General features: G+C 44.7%; 1 pseudogene across 1 annotated transcript in view; it reads left to right on the top strand.

Annotated features, from left to right (window-relative positions):
- LOC106600689 (ATP-sensitive inward rectifier potassium channel 12 pseudogene) overlaps positions 1-11930 on the top strand; it is a 54187-nt pseudogene extending 42257 nt beyond the window's left edge. Inside the window, exon 2 of the transcript XR_014391920.1 lies at positions 4567-11930. The product of XR_014391920.1 is annotated as an ATP-sensitive inward rectifier potassium channel 12 pseudogene (transcript). The remainder of the gene's footprint in view (positions 1-4566) is intronic.
- Positions 11931-26112: the final 14182 nt, after the last annotated feature.

Raw genomic sequence — 26112 nt, 5'->3', positions numbered from 1 at the left:
GAGCGGTTGTTGTCCTGACACCACACGTCCGGGTCTCTGACCTCCATATATGCTGTCTCATCATTGTCAGTGATCAGGCCTACTACTGTTGTGTCGTCGGCAAACTTAATGATGGTGTTGGAGTCATGCTTGGCCACTTCGTCATGGGTGAACAGGGATTACAAGAGGGGACTAAGCACACACCACTGAGGGGCCCCTGTGTTGAGGATCAGCGTGGCAGATGTATTGTTGCCTACCCTTACCTACCCTTACCACCTGGAGGCGGCCCGTCGGGAAGTCCAAGATCCAATTGCAGAGGGAGGTGTTTAGTCCCCCAGGGTCCTTAGCTTAGTGATGAGCTTTGAGGGTACTATGGTGTTGAACGTTGAGCTGTAGTCAATGAACAGCATTCTCACGTAGGTGTTCATTTTGTCCAGGTGGGAAAGGTCAGTGTTGAGTGCAATAGAGATTGTGTCATCTGTGGATCTGTTGGGGCGATATGCAAATTGGAGTGGGTCTAGGGTTTCTGGGATGATGGTGATGATGTGAGCCATGACCAGCCTTTCAAAGCACTTCATGGCTACAGAAAAGAGTGCTTCGGGTCGGTAGTCATTTAGGTAGGTTACCTTGGTGGTCTTGGGCACAGGGACTATGGTGGTCTGCTTGAAACATGTAGGTATTACAGACTCGGCCAGGGGCAGGTTGAAAATGTCATTGACGACACTTGCCAGTTGGTCAGCGCATGCTCGCAGTACACGTCCTGGTCATCCGTCTGGCCCTGCGGCCTTGTGAATGTTGACCTGTTTAAAGGTCTTGCTCACATCGACTACGTGATTACACAGTCGTCCGGAACAGCTGGTGCTCTCATGCATGCTTCAGTGTTGCTTGCCTCGAAGTGCATATAGAAGTAATTTAGCTTCTCTGGTAGCCTTGTGCCACTGGGCAGCTCACGGCTGGGCTTCCTTTTGTAATCTGTAATAGTTTGCAAGCCCTGCCACATCCGATGAGCGTTGGAGCCAGTTTAGTAGGATTCCATCTTTGTCCTGTATTTACATTTTGCCTGTTTGATGGTTTGTCTGAGGGCATAGCGGGACTTCTTATAAGCATCCGGGTTAGAGTCCGCTCCTTGAAATTGCCAGCTCTACCCATTAGCTCAGTGCGGATGTTGCCTGTAATCCATGGCTTCTGGTTGGGGTATGTGCGTACGGTCACTGTGGGGACAACGTCATCGATGCACTTATTGATGAAGCCGGTGACTGATGTGGAATACTCCTCAATGCCATCAGATGAGTCCCGGAACATATCCCAGTCTGTGCTAGCAAAATAGTCCTGTAGCTTAGTATCTGAGTCATCTAACCACTTCCGTATTAAGCGGGTCACTGGTACTTCCTGCTTTAGTTTTTGCTTGTAAGCAGGAATCAGGAGGATAGAATTAAGGTCAGATATGCCAATTGGAGGGTGAGGGAGAGATTTGTACACGTCTCTGTGTGTGGAGTAAAGCTGGTCTAGAGTGAACGGAACTCATCCAGTTTATTCTCCAAGGATTGCACGTTGTCCAATAGGACGGATGGTAGAGGCGGGTTACCCACTCGCCGATGAATTCTCCCAAGGCACCCTGACCTGCGTCCCCTGTATCGGCGTCTTCTCTTCATGCGAATGACGGGGATTTGGGCCTGGTCGGGTATCTCGAGTAAATCCTTTGCGTTCGACTTGTTAAAGAAATAATCTTTCTCCAGTTCGAGGTGAGTAATCGCTTTTCTGATATCCAGAAGCTCTTTTCGGTCATAAGAGACGGTGGCAGAAACATTACGCACAAAATAAGTTACAAACAACGCGAAAAAACACACAAAATAACACAATTGGTCAGGAGCCCGTAAAACGGCAGCTTCTTCTGGCACCACTCTATTCATGCATACTGGCATCATAATGCATTGAACCTGTTGGCTGTAGCCCTTTCCTGTAGAAAAAATTACCTAGTGGCCTCATGGGCCACTATTAATATTTTTCAGAATTTCAGAATTAATTTTGTAAAAACATTGCAGGTGTCAGAAAATCCTGTGTTTCTATGTTAAACAATTTTGTTATATTTCAATCTTCTGTGATGCATATAAAGTGTAATGTTAGGATGCAAACTCAAAATTGAATATATTTCAACTCTATATCTGACATGCTGTCTTCTTTTTTTGCCCATAACCATGTGTGTGAGGTGTACACTTTTGTTTAAAAGTAGATTTGTTTAAGACTACCAAGAAACACTCTATGTGACCCTGATTTCGCCAACTGCAGTAAAATTAAGTAACATTATACTGAAATGTCTATCGGCAGGTAGGTATAGAACAAGATGAGAGCAGTAACCACGGTGACAGCATCAGAGGGTTTTCTTTGGTTATCGGAGAGATAGCGGAGTCATTTCTTGGCAGACATTTGACGAAACAGACAGACAAGCTATATTTAGACCAGTATCCATTTCTCCCTCTCCCTCCCTTCTACAATCTTAAGGGTCCCCCCTGTTTTCTGCCTCCTTCTCTACCCTTTCGTCCTCCTTGTGTCCTTCCACAGTGCCTCCCTGTCTTCCCTGACCTCTATCCTTTTTTAATCCTTTCTTCTCACCTCTTCACTCTCTCTCTCTCTGGTTTCTCTGTGTTCCATTACAGTACTTCCCTCTCACCATCACTAGCCCTCTCCATCTAATCTTCCTCAATCTGTCTCACTGTTGGCTGGTTTCTCTGTACATGGGCTGCGTTTCAAATGGCATCCTGACTGTTCAGCCACCTGGAGGGAACCAGAAATACTTAAGTTTAGGTGGCAAGACACCAAGACGGGCCAGGCCAGTTATTCCTGTTAAAAATGTTTTTATTTACAGCCATATTCTGGGAGAGGAGGAGATAGTGAAGAGGGCAGGAAGGAAAGACTGCCTCCGGATGATTTTAAGTTACTTGTGTACTGAGACAACAACAATCCACCAACATTAGAAATTACAAACCACCTCACACCTGCGATCAAACCAGCCCCCAAAGTTAACACATCTTACTGTAGGTATTGCTATAGTATGCCGCATACCCAATCTCAGCAGACCTCAGTCTCGGCGTGGTGACTTGTTTCCATGGTGATGGCTTTTACCACTCTCTTACATTGAGCTGTCCCACAATACCTCAGCAAATCAGGTTCCCTTTTGGCAACTCCTGTTTACTGGTTGGTCGCTACACTGAGCCAAACGCACCATGTGGCAATATTAGAGAGAGAGAGACTGAAGAGAGCGAGAGAGAGAGAGAGAGAGAGAGAGAGAGAGAGACTGAAGAGAGCGAGAGCGAGACTATGAGAGAGGTGCCTGTTAGTTAGGAGGTCAATCAACAACGATGTGGTCCACATGCCATAACCTACTTTTTGTGTCGCTAAACATTTCACTGCAATATGTTATAAGTTCTGTCTTCATCTTCAGCACCTGATGAACACCTAAGAGTCAAAACATTGTTTCATTGAAATTAGCTTCTTAGTTGCGTTGACATGAACTGTGCTGGCGATGCATTGAAATAAAATGGTCTGTACAGTACTTGTGTGAAAAAAGAAATGCATTCAGAACACAGTGAGCTCTCAGAGCCTGAGCTGTGGAAAAGGGGACTCAATGTGACTGGCAGCTATTATTAGAGAGACAAATCACACTGCTCAGCCACTAGACTACAGTACAGCCAGAGGCAGACCAGGGGGTGCTGATGACGGGTGGAAGTGGGAGGTTACTCCTAAATCAGGTCCATTAATGGTATTAGATACCAATTGATTCTTAAAGAATGTCACTTATAAATGCTTTATTAGCTTACTACAGTTACAGTACAACGGGTCTTACTGTATCTATAATAACCCCAAATCTAAGGTCGTATTGGTCAATTCAGAAGATGAGTTCCAATTCAGTTTCAGGACTATAAAAACATACATAGTGAAAATTGCTGCCAGTTCTCAATTGAATAAAAACATAGGTGATAAATTGATTGAGTTCAAATGGAATTGAACCCCCAACCCTGAAGCAAGTGAATCTGTTGTTTAGATCTAGGATGCTTCCCAAATGGCACCCTATTCCTTATATAGTGCACTACTTTTGACTATAGCCCTATGGGGCCTGGTCAAAAGTAGTACACTATAAAAGGGAATAGGGTGTCATTTGGGACACAAACCTAGTCTACTGAGGAGTTTAAAAACGACTATTATAAGCCTCAAGACCAGGATCCCAGCTGAATGGCTGCTTACAATTTTCACAAGAAAGAGTGTGAACTTGGTTTAATTAGCAACATCTGCTGCTAAGGCGCACCGAGCCCAAAGTGACGGAGTACTACACACTACACCTTTGTAGTGATAAAACACTGCTTAAAATAAAGCCAAAAGCCACTGAGTAGATGAGTCTTTGAGACAGAATGGGAGGGGTGTTGTTTAACATGGGCTGCGTGTAATAGCTTCGTTTTTATTGAAGTGTTGCACATAGAATACACATCAATGTTTTAGATATTTCATTTATTAATTGTTTTATCATACAAACAGTAGATAATATCAGGATCCTGTGTGTAGTAGACTAACCTCTGGCTTCTCTTCTCTCCTCAGGTCAGGTAGGGTGTGTCTAGGACCCATTTGGCCACTTGGACAGAGATCTGTTTTGGCATCAGGGGGGAACTGCCTGTGCCCATTTCCTGTGATCCCCAGTGCTGTTTCCTGTGTCTTGCCTACCACTCTGACTGTTGAGTTGGAGCAGCGACTCTCTGGTGCCCCACTGGCTGAGCCTGGCTTGGTCATGAGTGTGGTCGGGGCGCACCGCTACAGCATTGTGTCCTCGGAGGAAGAAGGCCTGCGTCTCGGTGCCATGCCTTCCGTCACAATGGGCAACGGCTTCGGTAACGGCAAGATCCACACAACGCGTCGCAAGTGCCGCAGCCGCTTCGTGAACAAGAACGGCCAGTGCAATGTGCACTTCTCACACATGGATGAGAAGTCGCAGCGCTACATGTCGGACATCTTCACCACGTGCGTGGACATCCGCTGGCGCTGGATGTTCCTGATGTTCACACTGGTGTTTGTGGTGTCCTGGCTGGCATTCGGCCTGGCCTTCTGGGTCATCGCTTTGCTTCATGGAGATATGGACAACCCGGGTGGTGGAGATGATAACTTCACCCCCTGCGTCCTGCAGGTCAACAGCTTCGTGGCCGCCTTCCTGTTCTCCGTGGAGACACAGACCACCATTGGTTATGGCTTCCGCTGCGTGACGGAGGAGTGCCCCTCAGCCGTCTTCATGGTGGTCTTCCAGTCCATTTTCGGCTGCATCATCGACTCCTTCATGATCGGTGCCATCTTAGCCAAGATGGCGCGGCCTAAGAAGCGTGCAGAGACGCTGTTGTTCAGCAACAATGCAGTGATCGCCATGCGGGATGGGAAGTTGAGCCTTATGTGGAGGGTGGGCAACCTGAGGAAGAGCCACATGGTGGAGGCCCATGTCCGGGCCCAGCTCATCAAGCCCCGCATCACAGAGGAGGGTGAGTACATCCCCCTGGACCAGATCGACATCAACGTAGGGTATGACACGGGCATCGACCGCATCTTCCTGGTCTCCCCGCTCACCATTGTGCACGAGATCGATGAGGAGAGCCCCCTGTTCGGCATCAGCAAGCAGGACCTGGAGTTGTCCGACTTTGAGATAGTGGTGATACTTGAAGGGATGGTGGAAGCCACAGCCATGACAGCGCAAGCTCGCAGCTCCTACCTGTCCTCAGAGATTCTGTGGGGTCACCGCTTCGAGCCTGTCGTCTTCGAGGAGAAGAGCCAGTACAAAGTGGATTACGCTCACTTCCACAAAACCTTTGAGGTGCCGTCCACCCCCCAGTGCAGTGCCAAGGACATGGCGGAGATGGAGGATGAGGACAAGGATCCTACGCCCACCGCCAACTCTTTCTGCTATGAGAATGAGCTGGCTTTCATCAGCCAGGACGAGGAAGAGAATGAGGAGGGGGAGGAGGATGGGGACAGGGTGCCAGAGCTGGAGAGACTGCAGGCCACCGTCAGCCTAGACCAGAGGTCATATCGTAGAGAATCAGAGATATGACCTTTGACATTTGACCTTTCATAATAGTTTTCTCGTAACTCAGTTCTAGCGGGTTGTTTTCCATGTGAATACATGCAGAGCAATGCAAGTGCCATATGAAACCCATGACTTATGTGTTCGCATCACGCTACAGCCATGAGTGGAGACAGCAGTGCTGCTTGCTCATAGCATGGAATAACAGGAACGGTCATAAAAAGACCCCTCTCTCTTTAAGAAAGCTTTAAATATTTTGGTCTTGAGATGGTTTGAGGTAGGAGCTTTATATAATGCAATATTCATTGTCTATTAGGAAATAATATCTTAGCTATAAAAAAATATATATTGATTTCTTAGTTGAGTGTGTGAAGTATTTTCAACAGATCAAGAGGGTATTTTGGGCGATTCTAATAACTGCCCTATATTGTAGTTTACAGAGTCAAAGAGGCAGAGTGTGCTGGAAATAGAAACACTGGATACCTACTGCTGTTTAGTTAAACATTTTCTATATGCACACCTGTAGTTTTAAAGGTGCTTTACATAAATAGTGCCTGCTGCTAATTAGCTATTTGAAATAAATATGAAATATAAACTTCAAATTGGAAGAATACAGTGATAAAATGCATAAATGCATACATTTGCGTTGTGTATTTTGCATTTCTATACAATTTGAATCCCTTAGAAAATGAACAATGGATAGCATGAAAGTAGATTTTGTTATATTACTGGGAACCTGTATAGAAAACTATTAGTGGGCACAATTCACTATCAAGTGAACAAAACACTATGTTTTGCTGTCTAAATCACTCTCTAGAAATTGCACCCCACCACTTTATTTGTTTTGAACAGGGAATCTGATTGATTTAGACAGCTCCAGTTGTTGCACACAGCTGAATGGCAGACCAGGCAGCAACATTGATAAAGCACAGTTACAGGTTAGCTCGTACCGAAATCTAGCACAAATAGAACAAAGCACTGCATTAGGGGGCTACACTCGGCTACACTTGAAAATCAAACAAATTAACCCATTAGCCACCGCACAAAAGCAAAAGATTGGCTAACAAAAGAACGGTAGCCTTAGCTGTATATTAGGCTACATTTCAGCTGATAATACTAAAATGGGAGTTGGCTGGGTGACTGAGGTTAAAGACCAGATAGTATAGAACTGTAGAATTGACCTACTGAAAGACAGTCTTACCAAAAACCTTAAAACAGAGGAAATAAGTGAAAAGTGGGAATAAAAGAGCGAGAAAGAAAGAAGATAAGAGATTAAAGTTGGCCGGTAAAGTCAATCAATCATCACGTAGGTAAAGTATGGTACGGTACTAAAAATGGGTATATAATTTGCACTGTTACATCTCCTTCCAGTCATCACAGTGGCTGAGGAGACATCAGTCAAGACATGGGTCATGTTCATTAGGCACCAAAAGGGAATAAAAACAGATTAAAACAGGAACCGCAAATTTTTGTTTACTATTGCATATGTTTTGAAACGTTGTGTGCCCTAATGAACACGGCCATGAGGTTGCTTAAAGAGGAGATACCATTGGACATCCCTAAACAGACCCAAAGGAGGAAATAGTGAGAAATAGAATATTGGAGAGAGACAAAAGAGGATTACATTAGCGACCTGTTCTCCCACAAGGGCTCTTTGCAGACAGGCAGCACTTGGAGAAATGAACATGTCTAATTACAGTACGGGGGAATATGTAACATAATTTAAATAAATTAAATGTGTTGTAGAAATAGATTACTGCCTGCAAAACTTGTCACCATGAATTAGAAAAACCGGTGAGAAATAGTGCCAAATGATACCTATTCCCTATATAGTGCACTACTTTTGACCAGAGCCCTATAGGTGTGTAGGGAATAGGATGCCATTTGTGACGCAGGTCTTGTTCTTTCTGATTTTCATATCTGAACTATGCACCTTAGATACAGTTTTAAGAAAAGAAGGGTGAAAACTAATAACAACACGAAAACAATACTATAGAGTCAAGACACAGGTCATTCATTTAGGTTCAACACAACAGTAAGTGTACACCTGACAGATTTGGACATATGTCAGTAATATGGTAGTAGATCAGACCCTCTCTTAGGTTAGGTTACTACTGTTTTACTTACACCAATTTATGCTACTCCAGTTTTGAACGGGAATCAAGAAGTGTATGGTGGTAGGGACTTGTACTACAGTGGTTTATGTTAATTTAAAACTGGGTTGTACAGTCCTGCTATCCAGAATACTATCAAGGTCCATTCAGATAAGCATTATTCTCAAGGTGATGCTTGCTGTTGGCTTTTGTGGGCGTGTATCAGAACCTCTCATGTTGTATCCAATCCAATCAACTGACTCCTATAATTCAAACCCTTGGCAATAGACAGAAGATAGGCCCAAAATAGACCTCCTGATGCTTCTTTTCTTTCAACACTTTCAAGCAACACAAAACTTTGGCTTCAAGCCCTAACTATCCGTCGGGACTCTTCTTCCCAAATGAAACCTAAACCAAAGTTGTGTACTGGACTGTGTAGTCAGAGCCAGATAAAGCTGGTTTTAGTGCATGAACTTGAGCAATACTCGTCCATGTACTGTATGTGTCAGGTTGTAGTATCCAAAATGGCACTCTATTCCTTATATAGTGTATTATGGTGCTCATGCTCTGGTAGAGCAAAGTAAAATAGAGTACTACAGTACATAGGGAATAAGGCGCCATTAAGGACGCACCCTCAGTCCTCCCTACAAATCCAACAGAGCCCCAGGACACTGTATGGAGGATCCACAGACCGGTCAAACAAGTTACTGTTTTCTAGTATATTTTTGTAGAGTACCAGAATTCCTTGTCCCTCCTACTGCACAAAGTAACTCACTATATAGTCCTATATGACCTATAATAGTTTTTGTGGCAATCTTTCATAGAGTAGACATTAGGGACATAGAAATGTATTGTATAGAATGGCCATCACCTTTTGAAAAGCAATGTTGGATGGATGCCAGTCAGATGGCTAATGAACTTGGAGGAGTAGTGGTTTGACGAAATATTCAAGTAATTGTTGATTTTTTGTTTTGTTTCAGAACTTTGTGTAATTCACACACTATCTGATCTGTTAAATTGTGCGGCTATATCGTTTTGTTGATAATAATTCATGTGGAATGGAGAGAACAGTATCAATACATTGTAATTCTAAACTCGCTCTCACAGTCTCATGTCAGAATTAGAATTACTTCATCCATGTCTCTCAAAACGTCCAATTTCTAAGTTCTTCCAAACGTCAAATTGTGTACTTAGGCATTAACTCCACATTTTGTGGAGTTAAAAACTCAAAAACAACTTTATTTTACTGAATTTGAACATGCAATCTTTGACAGCAGAGGCAGATGCCTATGCTTACCCACAATCCCTGTCTACAATGTCTAAGCAAAAGCAAAAGCAAAAGCAAAACCTACTTGAAAGTAACAGTGCTCCCTGTTGCACATAGTGGCCAGTTTCCACGTCATATCAGATATTGATATATGTCGACTACTGACTGGTGTCACGGGTGAACTGGCTGGTAATTCTACAGCATCACATTATTTAGCTTTCTGGGAAGGTTAACACATGGCAAGGAAGATTGGTTGCGTCCAAATGGCACGATATTTCTTTATTAATGCACAACTTAGGGCACTGGTCAAAAGTAGTGCACTTTGAAGGGAAATGTGCTGCTACTACTGTACAAGGTGTCGTCTCTGTAATAATGATGGCAATGGGTGATCCCAAAAGTAGTGCACTTTGAAGGGAAACGTGCTGCTACTACTGTACAAGGTGTCGTCTCTGTAATAATGATGGCAATGGGCGATCATAGAGATGCAAAACCATCATCAACATCTGCTTTATCTACGGTATCATAGGGTAGTGGATGACCATTGATATTTAATGAGCCGAATTAACACTTTTGATACCCAATTCCCTATATAGTGCACTACCTATGCCCTGGTCAAAAGTATTTCACTATGTAAGGAATAGGGTGCCATTTGGGACTTAGACTTAGTTGTCTATGACTCTTAGTAATACTCCCATATGGGTCCGTAGATAGGACAGTCTGTCTATGCGCAGTGGAAACTTACTTGCTCACTATTTTCATAAATCAACACTATTCTATTTTTATATCAGTCTTGGTGAGCTGTTTTCTTTCTCTGAATGTGCTTGGAGGACGAGGAAAGGGGTTGAGTTAGCTTGATACTTGAGCACAAACTGAAACTGAAAACCTGGGGATGAGGAGAGGGAATTGGGGGGAAGATACAAACTGAAACTGCATTCAAACTGAGCTTTTAGCACGTCATAACTACTGATCTATAATCTCTAAATCTAGAATTAAAATACCAATAACATAAGCCATCAGATGATACCAACCAGAGAGTTGTGGAGATATAAGAGATGTCCGAGCTGCTCACTAAGTCTCTGATTAAAACGAATTGCTATTTATCTTCAGAAAGGAGAAGGGATTCTGTAACTGACTCGACTGGATGGACTGGTTGAACTTTGACCTCTATCGGACGTCTTCCACTGTCTGAACGAGTCCGAGATGCTGAATTACACTGACTGGGTTGTTGTTGATATATTTTTCTCCTACCTTTTGGTTTATTTCAATGAACAATGAACGATGAAAACTTTAATAAATCATCAAAAAAATATATATAATTACAAAATGTAACTGCGTTTTAACTGTGTCTCTTTTCTCATTGACATAATGATTTGTGATGTGACTGAAGAGAAAGAAGTGTGGGCGTTAAGAGGAGAGAGGGAAGAGAAGAGGAGTGAGAGAGAGAGAGAGAAGGATGGAGAGAGAAGAGAAAAGGGAGAGGGAGAGAGAGAGAGAAAAGAGACAGACAGGTGTGATTTATGATTGGCAATTTGGGGTACAGTGTCAGAGACTCCTACTCACACACACACAACACACACACACTTTCAAGTGGAGAGGATCCACAGTTACAGTATAGATTGATGTGTAAGTCCTTATAAGGTCCCTGATCCTACAGGACTAATCAACTTTGAGTAATAAATGGAAAGTGTAATCTGCTATGGGATAAATAGTGTGTGTGTGTGTGTGTGTGTAACATGTTATGTTGTGTGTATATATCCAAAAAAAACGAAACATTTCTTATTTTTCAAAAGGCTATGTATCAGGGTTATGTATCGACGCCTGAAAACATGGGGTAAAAAAATGCCACAGCTGGGCCAACAACGAAATAACACAGCGGTCACATCCCAAATGGAACCCTACTCCCTACATAGTACATACATTTGAACAGACCCTTATTGGCATTGGGCACAGACGTCAATTCAACATCTATTCCACATTGGTTCAACGTCATTTCATTGATTCAACCAGTGTATGTCCAGTGGGCAGTTACCAGCTGCCAGTATAACCACCTCTCCATTAAGCTCTGACCCTTGACTGTGTGTGTGTGTGTGTGTGTGTGCGTGCGTGCGTGTGTATACAGAGACACAGCAGTTGAAATACAGTACCAGTCAAAAGTTCTTGAAATGTTCCGGATTGACTGTCTTAAAGTAATGATGGACTGTCGTTTCTCTTTGCTTATTTGAGCTGTTCTTGCCATAATATGGACTTGGTCTTTCACCAAATTGGGCTATCTTCTGTATACCACCCCTACCTTGTCACAACACAACTGATTGGCTCAAACGCATTAAGAAGGAAAGAAATTCCACAAATTAACTTTTAACAAGGCATACCTGTCAATTGAAATGTATTCCAGGTGACTACCTCATGAAGCTAGTTGAGAGAATGCGAAGAGTGTACAAAGCTGTCATCAAGGCAAAGGATGGCTACTTTGAAGAATCTCAAATATAAAATATATGTTGAACACTTTTTTGGTTACCACATGATTCCATATGTGCTATTTCATAGTTTTGATGTCTTCACTATTATTCTACAATGTAGAAAATCATTTTAAAAAATAAAGAAAAACCCTTGAATGCGTAGGTGTGTCCAAACTTCTGACTGGTACTGTATGTGGTCCATTTTTGTGTGCGTGGCCAGGATTCAATCCGATCTCGGTTATAGGAATTGTGATCTCCGCAAAAGCGGGAACATTGCCTTTAAAAGCTGAAATTCCTATAATCTGCGATGGGATTGAATCCTGGCCTGTGTCTATGTGTGTGTGTGTGTGTGTGTGTGTGTGTGCGTGCAAACATGTTACTTGTGTGTGTTAAATCCAAGCATGTACAGAAGGATCAATGGGAATATTCTTTTCTCAAAAAAAAACATCTTCATTCCAATCAGATTAGATTAGTGATGATGACGTAATGTCACCTCTATAGTTCCCATGACAGCCAGAGTGCGGCAGTGCCATGGGTCAGCGTGAAGCCTAATCTGGTGCCTAAACCTGCTGGTGCATCCTGCCAATTAATCCCTGACAAGATCACAGGTCAAAGGGTCGTGTGCCATTGCTTCCCAAATGGCACCCTATTCCCTTTATAGTGACTACTTTTGAACAGGGCCCGTAAGAGCCCAGGCACTATTTAGGAAATAGGGTGAAATTTGGGAGTCAACCCAGGCCTCTTACCTAGGCCTTCTACATAAGAGTTAATTTGTCAGTCGCGCACCAGGCATCACTGTGTAATCCGGGTAAAGGACGGACACCATGGTTGTGTCCCAAATGACACCCTATTCACTTTATAGTGCACTTCTTTTGATCATGGCAAAAGTAGTGCCATATACAGTGCCTTCATAAACTATTCATACCCTTTGACTTATTCAACATTTTGCTGTGTTACAGCCTGAATTCAAAATGGATGTAAAAAACATTTTTTTACCCATCTACACAATTTCTAAAAACATGTTTTCACTTTTTGTCATTATGGGGCAGAATGTTTTGCAAATTTATTGAAAATGTAATACAGAAATATTTAATTTACCTAAGTATTCACACCCGAGTCAATATTTGTAGAAGCACCTTTGGCAGAGATTACAGGTCATCTTGGGTATGTCTGCATCAGCTTTGCACATCTGGATTTGAGGATTTTCTCCAATTCATCCTCGCAGATTTTCTCAAGCTTTGTTAAATTAAATGGGATGCGGCGGTGAACAGCAATCTTCAAGTCTTACCACAAATTTCCAATGGGATTCAAGTCTGGGCTTTGGCTGGGCCACTCAAGGACTTTCACATTCTTGTTCTGAAGACATTCCAGCATTGCTTTGGCTGTATGCTTGGGGTCAATGTCCTGTTGGAATGTAAATCTTTACCCCAGTCGAATGTCATCTGCACTCATCAAGGATAAAAAAAAAAATTCTCCCTAATTTCGTGATATCCAAATGGTAGTTACAGTCTTGTTCCATCGCTGCAACTCCCGTACAGACTCGGCAGAGGCAAAGGTCGAGGGCCATGCATCCTCCGAAACACGACCCTGCCAAGCCGCACCGCTTCTTGACACACTGCTCGCTTAACCCAGAAGCCAGCCACGCCAACCTGTCCGAGGAAACACCACCCAACTGGCGACCGTGTGGCGTGCATGCGCCCGGCCCGCCACAGGAGTCACTAGACCGCGATGGGACAAGGATAACCCCCGGCCGGCCAAACCCTCCCCTAACCCGGGCGATGCTGGGCCAATTGTGCGCCGCCTCATGGGTCTCCCGGTCGCGGCTGGCTGTGACACAATCCGGAATCGAACCTGTATCTGTATTGACGCCTCTAGCACTGTGATGCAGTGCCTTAGACAGCTAGGGAGGCCCTTTTACTCATCAACGATTTGCCTGTATTTGGCTCCATTTTATTGTTCCCTCTATCCCTACCAGTCTCCCAGTCCCTGCCGCTGAAAAGCATCCCCATAACATGATGCTGTCACTGCAGTGCTTCATGGTAGGGATGGTGTTTAGACAGGTGATGAGCTGTGCCTAGTTTTCTCCAGACATAGCACGCCAAAGCGTTCCATTTTTGTCTCATCAGACCACAGAATCTTTTGTCTTATGATCTCTGATTCTTTCACAAACCTTTTGGCAAACTCCAAGCGTGGCTTCTGTCTGGCTACTCTCGCAAAAAGCCCAGATTGGTAAAGTGCTGTTGAGACTTTTGTTCTTCTGGCAGGTTCTCCCATCTCAGCCAAGGAACTCAGTAGTTCCGTCAGAGTGGTCATTGGGTTCTTGGTCACCTCCATGATCAAGAACCTTGACCGGTTGCTCAGTTTGGTCGAACGGCCAGCTCTAGGCAGAGTCTTGGTAGTTCCATATTTTTTCTATTTCCAAATGGAGACCACTGTGCTCTTGGAAACTTTCAACACTCTAGAAATTGTTTTATACCCTTCCCCAGAAACAGTATATGCCTAATCACATTTCCATCTACTGTAGGAGATCTACAGACAGTTCCTTGGACTTCATGGTATAGTTTCTGCTCTGACATGCACTGCCAACTGTGGGACCTTAAATAGACAGGTGTGTTTCTTTCTAATTATGTCCAAACAATTGAATTGGTCACAGGTGGACTACAATCAAGTTGTAGCGACGTCTCAAAGATGATCAAAGGAAATTGGATGCACCTGAGCTAAATTTGGAGCGTCATAGCAAAGCGGTATGAATACTTATGTAAATGAGATATTTCTGTATTTCATTTTCAATAAACTTGCTAACATTTCGAAAAACATGTTTTCACTTTGCCATTATGGGTTATTGTGTGTAGATAGGAGAGAAAAAAATCTATTGAATCAATTTTGAATTCAGGCTGTTACACAACAAAATGTGGAATAAGTCATTAGGCCCTAATATATGGATTTCACATGACTGGGAATACAGATATGCATCTGTTGGTCACAGATACCTTAACCTCCCTGGGCAAGGTGGGACGTTTGCGTCTGACATTAACCTCCCTGGGCAACTAGTCAACAGCCAGTGGAATCGCGTGGCGCGAAATACAAATACCTCAAAAATGCTATAACTTCAATTTCTCAAACATATGACTATTTTACACCATTTTAAAGACAAGACTCTCGTTAATCTAACCACATTGTCCGATTTAAAAAAGGCTTTACAGCGAAAACAAAACATTAGATTATGTCAGGAGAGTACCCTGCCAAAAATAATCACACAGCCATTTTCAAAGCAAGCATATGTCACAAAAACCAAAACCACAGCTAAATGCAGCACTAACCTTTGATGATCTTCATCAGATGACACTCCTAGGACATTATGTTATACAATACATGCATGTTTTGTTCAATCAAGTTCATATTTATATAAAAAAACAGCTTTTTACATTAGCATGTGATGTTCAGAACTAGCATACCCACCGCAAACTTCCGGTGAATTTACTAAATTACTCACGATTAACGTTCACAAAATACATAACAATTATTTTAAGAATTATAGATACAGAACTCCTTTATGCAATCGCGGTGTCAGATTTTAAAATAGCTTTTCGGCGAAAGCACTTTTTGCAATATTCTGACTACATAGCCTGGCCATCACGGCTAGCAAATTTGACACCCACCAAGTTTGGCCCTCACCAAACTCAGATTTACTATAAGAAAAATTGGATTACCTTTGTTGTTCTTCGTCAGAATGCACTCCCAGGACTTCTACTTCAACAACAAATGTTGTTTTGGTTCCAAATAATCCATAGTTATATTCAAATAGCTCCGTTTTGTTCGTGCGTTCAGGTCACTATCCGAAGGGTGACGCGCGAGCGCATTTCGTGACCAAAAAATTCTAAATATTCCATTACCGTACTTCGAAGCATCTCCAGTCTCACTGTTCCCAGCCTGACCACTCACAAAATCTCCTGCTGTTTTTCGCCCAGAGACAGGAGAGACGTCATTCCACTTTCTGGCGCCTTCTGAGAGCCAATGGAAGCCTTAGAAAATGTCACGTTACAGCAGAGATGCTGTATTTTTGATAGAGATGCCACAGAAGGAGAACAAATTGTCAGGCAGGGCACTTCCTGTATGGAATCTTCTCAGGTTTTGGCCTGCCATATGAGTTATGTTATACTCACAGACACCATTCAAACAGTTTTAGAAACTTCAGAGTGTTTTCTATCCAAATCTACTATGCATATTCTCGTTTCTGGGCAAGAGTAGTAACCAGTTTAAATCGGGTACGTTTTTTATCCGGCCGTGCAAATACTGCCCCCTAGCCCCAACAGGTTAAAGAAAAGGTAGGGGCGTGGATCAGAAAACCAGTTAGTGTCTGGTGTGACCACCATTTGCCTCATGCAGCGCGACACATCTCCTTCGCAGAGAATTTATCAGGCTGTTGATTGTGGCCTGTAGAATGTTGTCCCATTCCTCTTCGATGACTGTGTGAAGTTGCTGGATATTGGCGGAAACTGGAACACGCAGTCGTACATGTTGATCCAGAGCGTCCGAAACATGCTCAGTGGGTGACATGTCTGGTGAGTGTGTAGGCCATGGAAGAACTGGGATATTTTCAGCTTCCAGGAATTGTGTACAGATCCTTGTGACATGGGGCCGTGCATTATCATGCTGAAACATGAGGTAATGGCGGTGGATGTATGGCACGACAATGGGCCTCAAAATTCCGTCATGGTATCTCTGTCATTCATATTGCCAAAATACAAATTGCCATCGATAAAAAAAATGATGTTGGAGGCGGCTTATGGTAGAGAAATGAACATTCAGTTGTCTGGCAACAGCTCTGGTGGACATTCCTGCAGTCAGCATGCCAATTGCATGCTCCCTCAAAACTTGAGACATCTGTGGCATTGTGTTGTGTAACAAAACTTCACATTTTAGAGTGGCCTTTTATTGCCCCCAGCACAAGGTGCACCTGTGTAATGATAATGCTTTTTAATCAGCTTCTTGATATGCCACATCTGTTAGGTGGATGTATTATCTTGACAAAGGAGAAATGCTCACTAACAGGGATGTAAACAGATTTGTGCATAACATTTGAAAGAAATAAGCTTTTCGTGCATATGGAACATTTCTAGGATCTTTTATTTCAGCTCATGAAACATGGGACCAACACATTACATGTTGCGTTTATATTTTTGTTCAGTGTACATACTGAGGCATAGATGCAGACATACGTACATGCACATACAACCACGCACGCACACACACTTTGAAGAGGTTCAGTGACGGTGCCTGGTATCCCACTTTGGCAGAGAAACTTTTCATCTCTCATCCAGATGTGCAAGGGTCACCTTCCCCTCAATCACATGCACACGTGCACACACACACAGACTAAAAACCACTCCACACGTGCACACACACACAGACTAAAAACCACTCCACACACACACACACCAGCTCTCTACACAAGTGGTTTGCTCGGCATTTACTGCCAGGGGAAATCAGCTCTCAGACTCACTAAGATGCTTCCACTCTCTTAGTTTGTACAAGATCAAAAAGACAAAACTGAATAATTACATCGCATTGTGTGAATGAGTGCAGAGGTGTGTTTTCAACCACATGTTTGTGTTGAAGTGTTTACATACCCTTACGAAGTGACAACATCCAGTGTATATGTGTGTGCCTGTGTCTATGAGTGAGTGTCTGTTTTTGCCTCTGTGTGTGTGCATCATGCGTGTGTGCATAGCTGTCTGTTTGCCCTGTGTCTATGCATGTGTTTCTATAAGTGTGTGCCTGAGTGTGTGTGGGCCTGTGTCTGCCTCTGTGAGTGTGTGTGTATAGCTGTGGGTTTACCTGTGTTGCAGAGCAGGCTGTCTGAATTGGAAGGTCACATCACTGCTATTGGTGGGTGAATAAGAGTTCATTAACACCACATCAGACCTGAGGCTATCCACTTGGTCATCCAATCACTACCACAATAAAACGTGTATTTTAGAGAGGGCTTGACACACACACACACACGGATAAAAGCACACGCACACACACAAATACATACACACACACACGCGCACAGACAAACAGACACACTGACTCAGGGCCAGATTCAATCCGGACCGTGGAAGATCTGCGTTATAACGTGATAAAAATGTTACATTTCCGATTGAGCCGAAATATGCAGTGTTACCATGAAACTTTCGTGGTCCGGATTGAATCTAGGCCTCAGACACACACAGAGAGAGACAAACAGACACACTAACATACTCTCTCTTATCAATTGTGAGCAGTAATTTTTTATCTATACAACAGCGTTTGAAAAAAGAAAAAAGGTGTAGAGGGTGAGAGTAAAGGCAGTTGGATATTTTCGGTTCCCAGACGCCTACCTCCCTTGGGGTCAGAGATCAAAGGACCAGAGGAGGTCAACATTGACTGCTGCAGAGAGAAGTTACGTCCCAAATGGCACACTGTTCCCTATTTAGTGCACTACTTTTTTCCAGGGCCCATAGGGCTCTAGTCAAAAGTAGTGCACTATGTAGAGAATAATGTGCCATTTGGGACACAGCCAGAGAGTGGGTCGGTCGTTTGTTAGAACACTCTGTCTTTAATTGCTGTACTTCTGTTCTGTACTGGTTCTCCTTGCCTGCGGCTCAGTATGGGAGGAGAGAAGAACGAGGTGAGGGAGGGATGGAGGGGAGGGGAGGGGCATGTCACCACGCTAAAAGCCTTCCCTTTCCTCTCTCATTCCCTTTGGAGAAGTGACCTCTCTTTGGTGTGGAGGACAGTCACCTTTTCTTCTTCTCCTTCTCTTCTTTCTCTCGTTCTCTCACTCCCTCTCTCTCTCGGTCCCCCCTCTTCTGACCACACTGTAAGGGCTGTGATTACTGAACCACTCAATTGGGTACCTAAAAGTGGACATGCTAACCTCCAAAAACATTTCTGTGAGGTTGCACAAAGGTAACAGTAGCTTAGCTGTGGGTGAATGTATGCATCTGCAGGAATGAGATGATAGACGGTTGGCTTACTGTATGGTGTTAATATCATCACGTGCTTTCTCTCTCTTTCCTCGCTCTCTCTCTCACACACACACACACACACACACACACACACACACCGAGGATTTTCACATGCCCATCAGCTAAACTACACTGATAATTGAGTCCAACTTGCTACTTAAGAAAAGCAAGACAAGCTATAGTGAATGCAATCTCTCCCACACACAAACACGCCACCCCACACACACACTTGCTCGCGCACACACACACGCCATAATGAAAACCCAGACATCATACACACACCTACAGGGTAGTGGGAGGAGAACGAGAGATTCAGATTGACTCCACTCAGTGCCGGGTTCCCATGGCAACAGGTGACATAACGCCTAACGGAAAACAACCAAACCTGATGACAAACAGCAAAAGAGAACGACTTGAACACTGTGTGCGTCTCAAACAGCACCCTATCCCCAATTTAGTGCATTACTTTTGACCAGAACTCATAGGGCTCTGGTCAAAAGTAATGCACTATATTGGGTTTGTGTGTTTATTAGAACACACTGGAAAATCTGTGTGTGTGTGTGTGTGTGTGTGTGTATTACAGTGCCTTGCAAAACCTTGGCATATTTCCTATTTTGATGCATTTCAACCTGTCATTTAACTGGATTTTCATTTGGATTTCATGTAATGGACATACACAAAATAGTCCAAATTGGTGAAGAGAAATGTAAAAAATTACCTGTTTCAAAAAATATATATAAAACTGAAAAGTGGTGCATGAATATGTATTCACCCACTTTGCTATGAGGCCCCTAAATAAGATCTGGTGCAAACAATTACCTTCAGAAGTCACATAATTAGTTAAATAAAGTCCACCTGTGCGCAATCTAAGTGTCACATGATCTCAGTATATATACACCTGTTCTGAAAGGCCCCAGAGACATCACTAAGCAAGGGGCACCACCAAGCAAGCAGCACCATGAAGACCAAGGAGCTCTCCAAACAGAAATTGTGGAGAAGAACAGATCAGGGTTGGGTTCTAAAAAATATCTGAAACTTTGAACATCCCACAGAGCACCATTGAATCCATTATTAAAAAATGGAAAGAATATGGCACTACAACAAACCTGCCTCCCACCAAAACTCACGGACCAGGCAAGGAGGGCATTAATCAGACAGGCAACAAAGAGACCAAAGATAACCCTGAAGGACCTGCAAAGCTCCACAGCGGAGATTGGAGTATCTGTCCATAGGACCACTTTAAGCCATACACTCCACAAAGCTGGGCTTTACGGAAGAGTGGCCAGAAAAAAGCAATTTCTTGAAGAAAAAAATAAGCAAACACGTTTGGTGTTCGCCAAAAGACATGTGGGAGACTCCCTAAACATATGGAAGAAGGTACTCTGGTCAGATGAGTCTAAAATTGAACTTTTTGGCCATCAAGGAAAACGCTATGTCTGGCGCAAACCCAACACCGCTCATCCCCCCCCCCCCCCCGAGAACACCATCCCATGTTTTTCATCAGCAGGGACTGTGAAACTGGTCAGAATTGAAGGAATGATGGATGGCGCTAAATACAGGGATATTCTTGAGGGAAACCTGTTTCAGTCTTCCAGAGATTTGAGACTGTGATGGAGGTTTACCTTCCAGCAGGACAATGACCCTAAGCATACTGCTAAAGCAACACTCCAGTGGTTTAAGGGGAAACATGTACATGTCTTGGAATGGCCTAGTCAAAGCCCAGACCTCAATCCACTTGAGAATCTGTGGTATGACTTAAAGATTGCTGTATACCAGCGGAACCCATCCAACTTGAAGGAGCTGGAGCAGTTTTGCCTGAAGAATGGGCAAAAATCCCAGTGGCTAGATGTGCCAAGCTTATAGAGACATACCCCAAGAGACTTGCAGCTGTAATTGCTGCAAAAGGTGGCTCTACAAAGTATTGACTTTGGGGGATGAATAGTTATGCACGCTCAAGTTCTGTTTTTTTGTCTTCTTGTTTGTTTCACAATAAAAAATATAATGCATCTTCAAAGTGGTAGGCATGTTGTGTAAAGCAAATAATACAAACCCCCAAAAAATGCATTTTAATTCCAGGTTGTAAGGCAACAAAATAGGAAAAATGCCATGGGGGGGGTGAATACTTTCACAAGCCACTGTACCACAAGTGAGCAGCACACAGCCAAGACAACGAAGGATTGGCTTCAGAACAAGTCTCCTTGAGTAGCCCAGCCAGAGCCCAGATTTGAACCCAATCGAACATCTCTGGAGAGACCTGAAAATAGCTGTGCAGCGACACTCCCCATCCAACCTGGGGGAACTTGAGAGGATCTGCAGAGAAGAATGGGAGAAACTCCTTAAATACAGGTGTGCCAAGCTTGCAGCGTCATACCCAAGAAGACTCGAGGCTGTAATTGCTGCCAAAGGTGCTTCAAAAAAGTACTGAGTAAAGGGTCTGAGTACTTATGTAAATGTGATATTTCCGGGTTTTTTTTAATACATTTGCACAAAAAATAAACACCTGTTTTTGCTTTGTCATTATGAGGTATTGTGTGTAGATTGATGAGGGAAAAAAACAATTTAAGGCTGTAACGTAACAAAATGTGGAAAAAGTGAAGCTGTCTGAATACTTTCCGAATGCACTTTATCTGCAGGTAGGTGAGTGACCGAGACTGTTGAGGGAGGCTGACCCTGTCTTGTCCTTGTCTGTGTCATCCATTAATCTATATTCATGTATTCCTTTGGGCTGATTTGCTTATGGAGCCCAAGTAGAGCACATCACTCATAAAGTAATGAAAGCCTCCTCTGCCTCCAGCCTGGCAGAAATATTCAATTACACCAACAGGCCAATTCAATTACCAGACGTGCTGACGGGGGCCTGCCGGCCACACACACACACAAGCACACACATTCACACAAGCACACAAGCCTTTACACACCCACATCTTTTCACATCGAACACATACCAGACAGACAAACACACACCTGAGAAATGAGGCACACACACACATACCCCAAAACACACACATACACAGACACACAGGTGAGTGCCCTCATACTCGTCTCGGATATCTCTGCTTCTCTCTGACATTTCGAAAGGGGAAGAAAAAAATAATTCCACCAATAACATCAGGCTTCTCCAGACAACATCTCCTGAACAATCTCTGTCACCATCTGAATAGCTGTCCTCATTCTAATATGACCAGCTAGTCTAGACAGAGACATCTCACTGCCACACATGGAGAAGGCTAGGTCTGTATCCCAAATGGAATCCTATCCCCTTCATAATCATTTATAGTCGTTTTTATTAGTTGTAGGCCGAGTAGTAGTTTTTATACTATGAATGTATATTTTTTTAATTATTATTAGACAGCAGTTCAGTAATGTCAGTTCAGCTAAACCTAGGGTATGGCAAAGTGGGTTGTGGGGGGGTGGTTCCAAGGAATCTTTTGGAAGTTGAAGCTCATTTACTGCATTTTGACAGAATTTAAAAACTAAAATGCTATTTAGAAAAAAGCAAAAACAAACAAAAATGACCCCATGTTACCACAATATTAGGTTTAAAGGGTCTGTCGAATGACATATACAACGTCAACCACTACTCAACCTCAACATAAGTTGCCTAATTTACTCATGGAATGGCGCATACTTAATTGATAATGGCCTCGAAGCCGGTGTTTGGAGGAAATATTGGCACTGGTGTTGTTAGGCCCGCGATGAAGTCGAGGGCCGTCAAACCATGCCAATATATCATCCAAACACCGGCTTCGAGGGCATTATCACTTTTATACAACGGGTTACCAACATATTCAGCTGCTTAGCTTGACACACACATGCTTGACAAACACACTGGATACACACACATTGGACACACACACTCACTGGACACACACACTCACTGGACACACACACTGGACACACACTCACTGGACACACACACACACACTGGACACACACACTGGACACACACACTGGACACACACACACACTGGACACACATAAACACTGACACACACACACACACATACTCTGAACACACACACACACTGACACACATAAACACTGACACACACACACTGACACACACACACACTCACTGGACACACACACACACACACACACACACTGAACACACACACACTGAACACACACATTTACATATTTACATTTAAGTCATTTAGCAGACGCTCTTATCCAGAGCGACTTACAAAATGGTGCATTCACCTTATGATATCCAGTGGAACAACCACTTTACAATAGTGCATCTAAATCTTTTAAGGGGGGGGGGGGGGGGGTTAGAAGGATTACTTTATCCTATCCTAGGTATTCCTTAAAGAGGTGGGGTTTCAGATGTCTCCGGAAGGTGGTGATTGACTCCGCTGTCCTGGCGTCGTGAGGGAGCTTGTTCCACCATTGGGGTGCCAGAGCAGCGAACAGTTTTGACTGGGCTGAGCGGGAACTGTGCTTCCTCAGAGGTAGGGGGGCCAGCAGGCCAGTGGTGGATGAACGCAGTGCCCTTGTTTGGGTGTAGGGCCTGATCAGAGCCTGAAGGTATGGAGGTGCCGTAGCCTTCACAGCTCCGTAGGCAATCACCATGGTCTTGTAGCGGATGCTGGGCTGAGCGGGAACTGTGCTTCCTCAGAGGTAGGGGGGCCAGCAGGCCAGTGGTGGATGAACGCAGTGCCCTTGTTTGGGTGTAGGGCCTGATCAGAGCCTGAAGGTATGGAGGTGCCGTTCCCTTCACAGCTCCGTAGGCAATCACCATGGTCTTGTAGCGGATGCGAGCTTCAACTGGAAGCCAGTGGAGAGAGCGGAGGAGCGGGGTGACGTGAGAGAACTTGGGAAGGTTGAACACCAGACGGGCTGCGGCGTTCTGGATGAGTTGTAGGGGTTTAATGGCACAGGCAGGGAGCCCAGCCAACAGCGAGTTGCAGTAATCCAGACGGGGATGACAAGTGCCTGGATTAGGACCTGCGTCGCTTCCTGTGTGAGGCAGGGTCGTACTCTGCGAATGTTGTAGAGCATGAACCTACAGGATCGGGTCACCGCCTTGATGTTAGTGGAGAACGACAGGGTGTTGTCCAGGATCACGCCAAGGTTCTTAGCACTCTGGGAGGAGGACACAAGGGAGTTGTCAACCGTGATGGCGAGATCATGGAACGGGCAGTCCTTCCCCGGGAGGAAGAGCAGCTCCGTCTTGCCGAGGTTCAGCTTGAGCTGGTGATCCGTCATCCACACTGATATGTCTGACAGACATGCAGAGATGCGATTCGCCGCCTGGTTATCAGAAGGGGGAAAGGAGAAGATTAATTGTGTGTCGTCTGCATAGCAATGATAGGAGAGACCATGTGAGGATATGACAGAGCCAAGTGACTTGGTGTATAGCGAGAATAGGAGAGGGCCTAGAACAGAGCCCTGGGGGACACCAGTGGTGAGAGCGCATGGTGCGGAGACAGATTCTCGCCACGCCACGTGGTAGGAGCGACCTGTCAGGTAGGACGCAATCCAAGCGTGGGCCGCGCCGGAGATGCCCAACTCGGAGAGGGTGGAGAGGAGGATCTGATGGTTCACAGTATCAAAGGCAGCAGATAGGTCTAGAAGGATGAGAGCAGAGGAGAGAGAGTTAGCTTTAGCAGTGCGGAGAGCCTCCGTGACACTGAGAAGAGCAGTCTCAGTTGAATGCCCAGTCTTGAAACCTGACTGATTAGGATCAAGAAGGTCATTCTGAGAGAGGTAGCAGGAGAGCTGGCCAAGGACGGCACGTTCAAGAGTTTTGGAGAGAAAAGAAAGAAGGGATACTGGTCTGTAGTTGTTGACATCGGAGGGATCGAGTGTAGGTTTTTTCAGAAGGGGTGCAACTCTCGCTCTCTTGAAGACGGAAGGGACGTAGCCAGCGGTCAAGGATGAGTTGATGAGCGAGGTGAGGAAGGGGGGTCTCCGGAAATGGTCTGGAGAAGAGAGGAGGGGATAGGGTCAAGTGGGCAGGTTGTTGGGCGGCCGGCCGTCACAAGACGCGAGATTTCATCTGGAGAGAGAGGGGAGAAAGAGGTCAAAGCACAGGGTAGGGCAGTGTGAGCAGGACCAGCGGTGTCGTTTGACTTAGCAAACGAGGATCGGATATCGTCAACCTTCTTTTCAAAATGGTTGACGAAGTCATCCGCAGAGAGGGAGGAGGGGGGGGGAGGGGGAGGAGGATTCAGGAGGGAGGAGAAGGTAGCAAAGAGCTTCCTAGGGTTAGAGGCAGATGCTTGGAATTTAGAGTGGTAGAAAGTGGCTTTAGCAGCAGAGACAGAAGAGGAGAATGTAGAGAGGAGTGAGTGAAAGGATGCCAGGTCCGCAGGGAGGCGAGTTTTCCTCCATTTCCGCTCGGCTGCCCGGAGCCTTGTTCTGTGAGCTCGTAGTGAGTCGTCGAGCCACGGAGCAGGAGGGGAGGACCGAGCCGGCCTGGAGGATAGGGGACAGAGAAAATCAAAGGATGCAGAAAGGGAGGAGAGGAGGGTTGAGGAGGCAGAATCAGGAGATAGGTTGGAGAAGGTTAGAGCAGAGGGAAGAGATGATAGGATGGAAGAGGAGAGAGTAGCGGGAGAGAGAGAGCGAAGGTTGGGACGGCGCAATACCATCCGAGTAGGGGCAGAGTGAGAAGTGTTGGATGAGAGCAAGAGGGAAAAGGATACAAGGTAGTGGTCGGAGATTTGGAGGGGAGTTGCAATGAGATTAGTGGAAGAACAGCATCTAGTAAAGATGAGGTCAAGCGTATTGCCTGCCTTGTGAGTAGGGGGGGAAGGTGAGAGGGTGAGGTCAAAAGAGGAGAGGAGTGGAAAGAAGGAGGCAGAGAGGAATGAGTCAAAGGTAGACGTGGGGAGGTTAAAGTCACCCAGAACTGTGAGAGGTGAGCCATCCTCAGGAAAGGAACTTATCAAGGCGTCAAGCTCATTGATGAACTCTCCAAGGGAACCTGGAGGGCGATAAATGATAAGGATGTTAAGCTTGAAAGGGCTGGTAACTGTGACAGCATGGAATTCAAATGAGGAGATAGACAGATGGGTCGGGGGAGAAAGAGAGAATGTCCACTTGGGAGAGATGAGGATTCCAGTGCCACCACCCCGCTGGCTCGATGCTCTAGGGGTATGCGAGAACACGTGGGCAGACGAAGAGAGAGCAGTAGGAGTAGCAGTGTTATCTGTGGTAATCCATGTTTCCGTCAGCGCCAGGAAGTCTAGGGACTGGAGGGTAGCATAGGCTGAGATGAACTCAGCCTTGTTGGCTGCAGACCGGCAGTTCCAGAGGCTGCCGG

The sequence above is a fragment of the Salmo salar genome, chromosome 03 (genome assembly GCF_965601325.2).
Source record: "Salmo salar chromosome 03, fSalSal1, whole genome shotgun sequence".
Lineage (NCBI taxonomy): Eukaryota > Metazoa > Chordata > Actinopteri > Salmoniformes > Salmonidae > Salmo > Salmo salar.
This window is presented reverse-complemented; position numbering and strand designations above follow the sequence as displayed.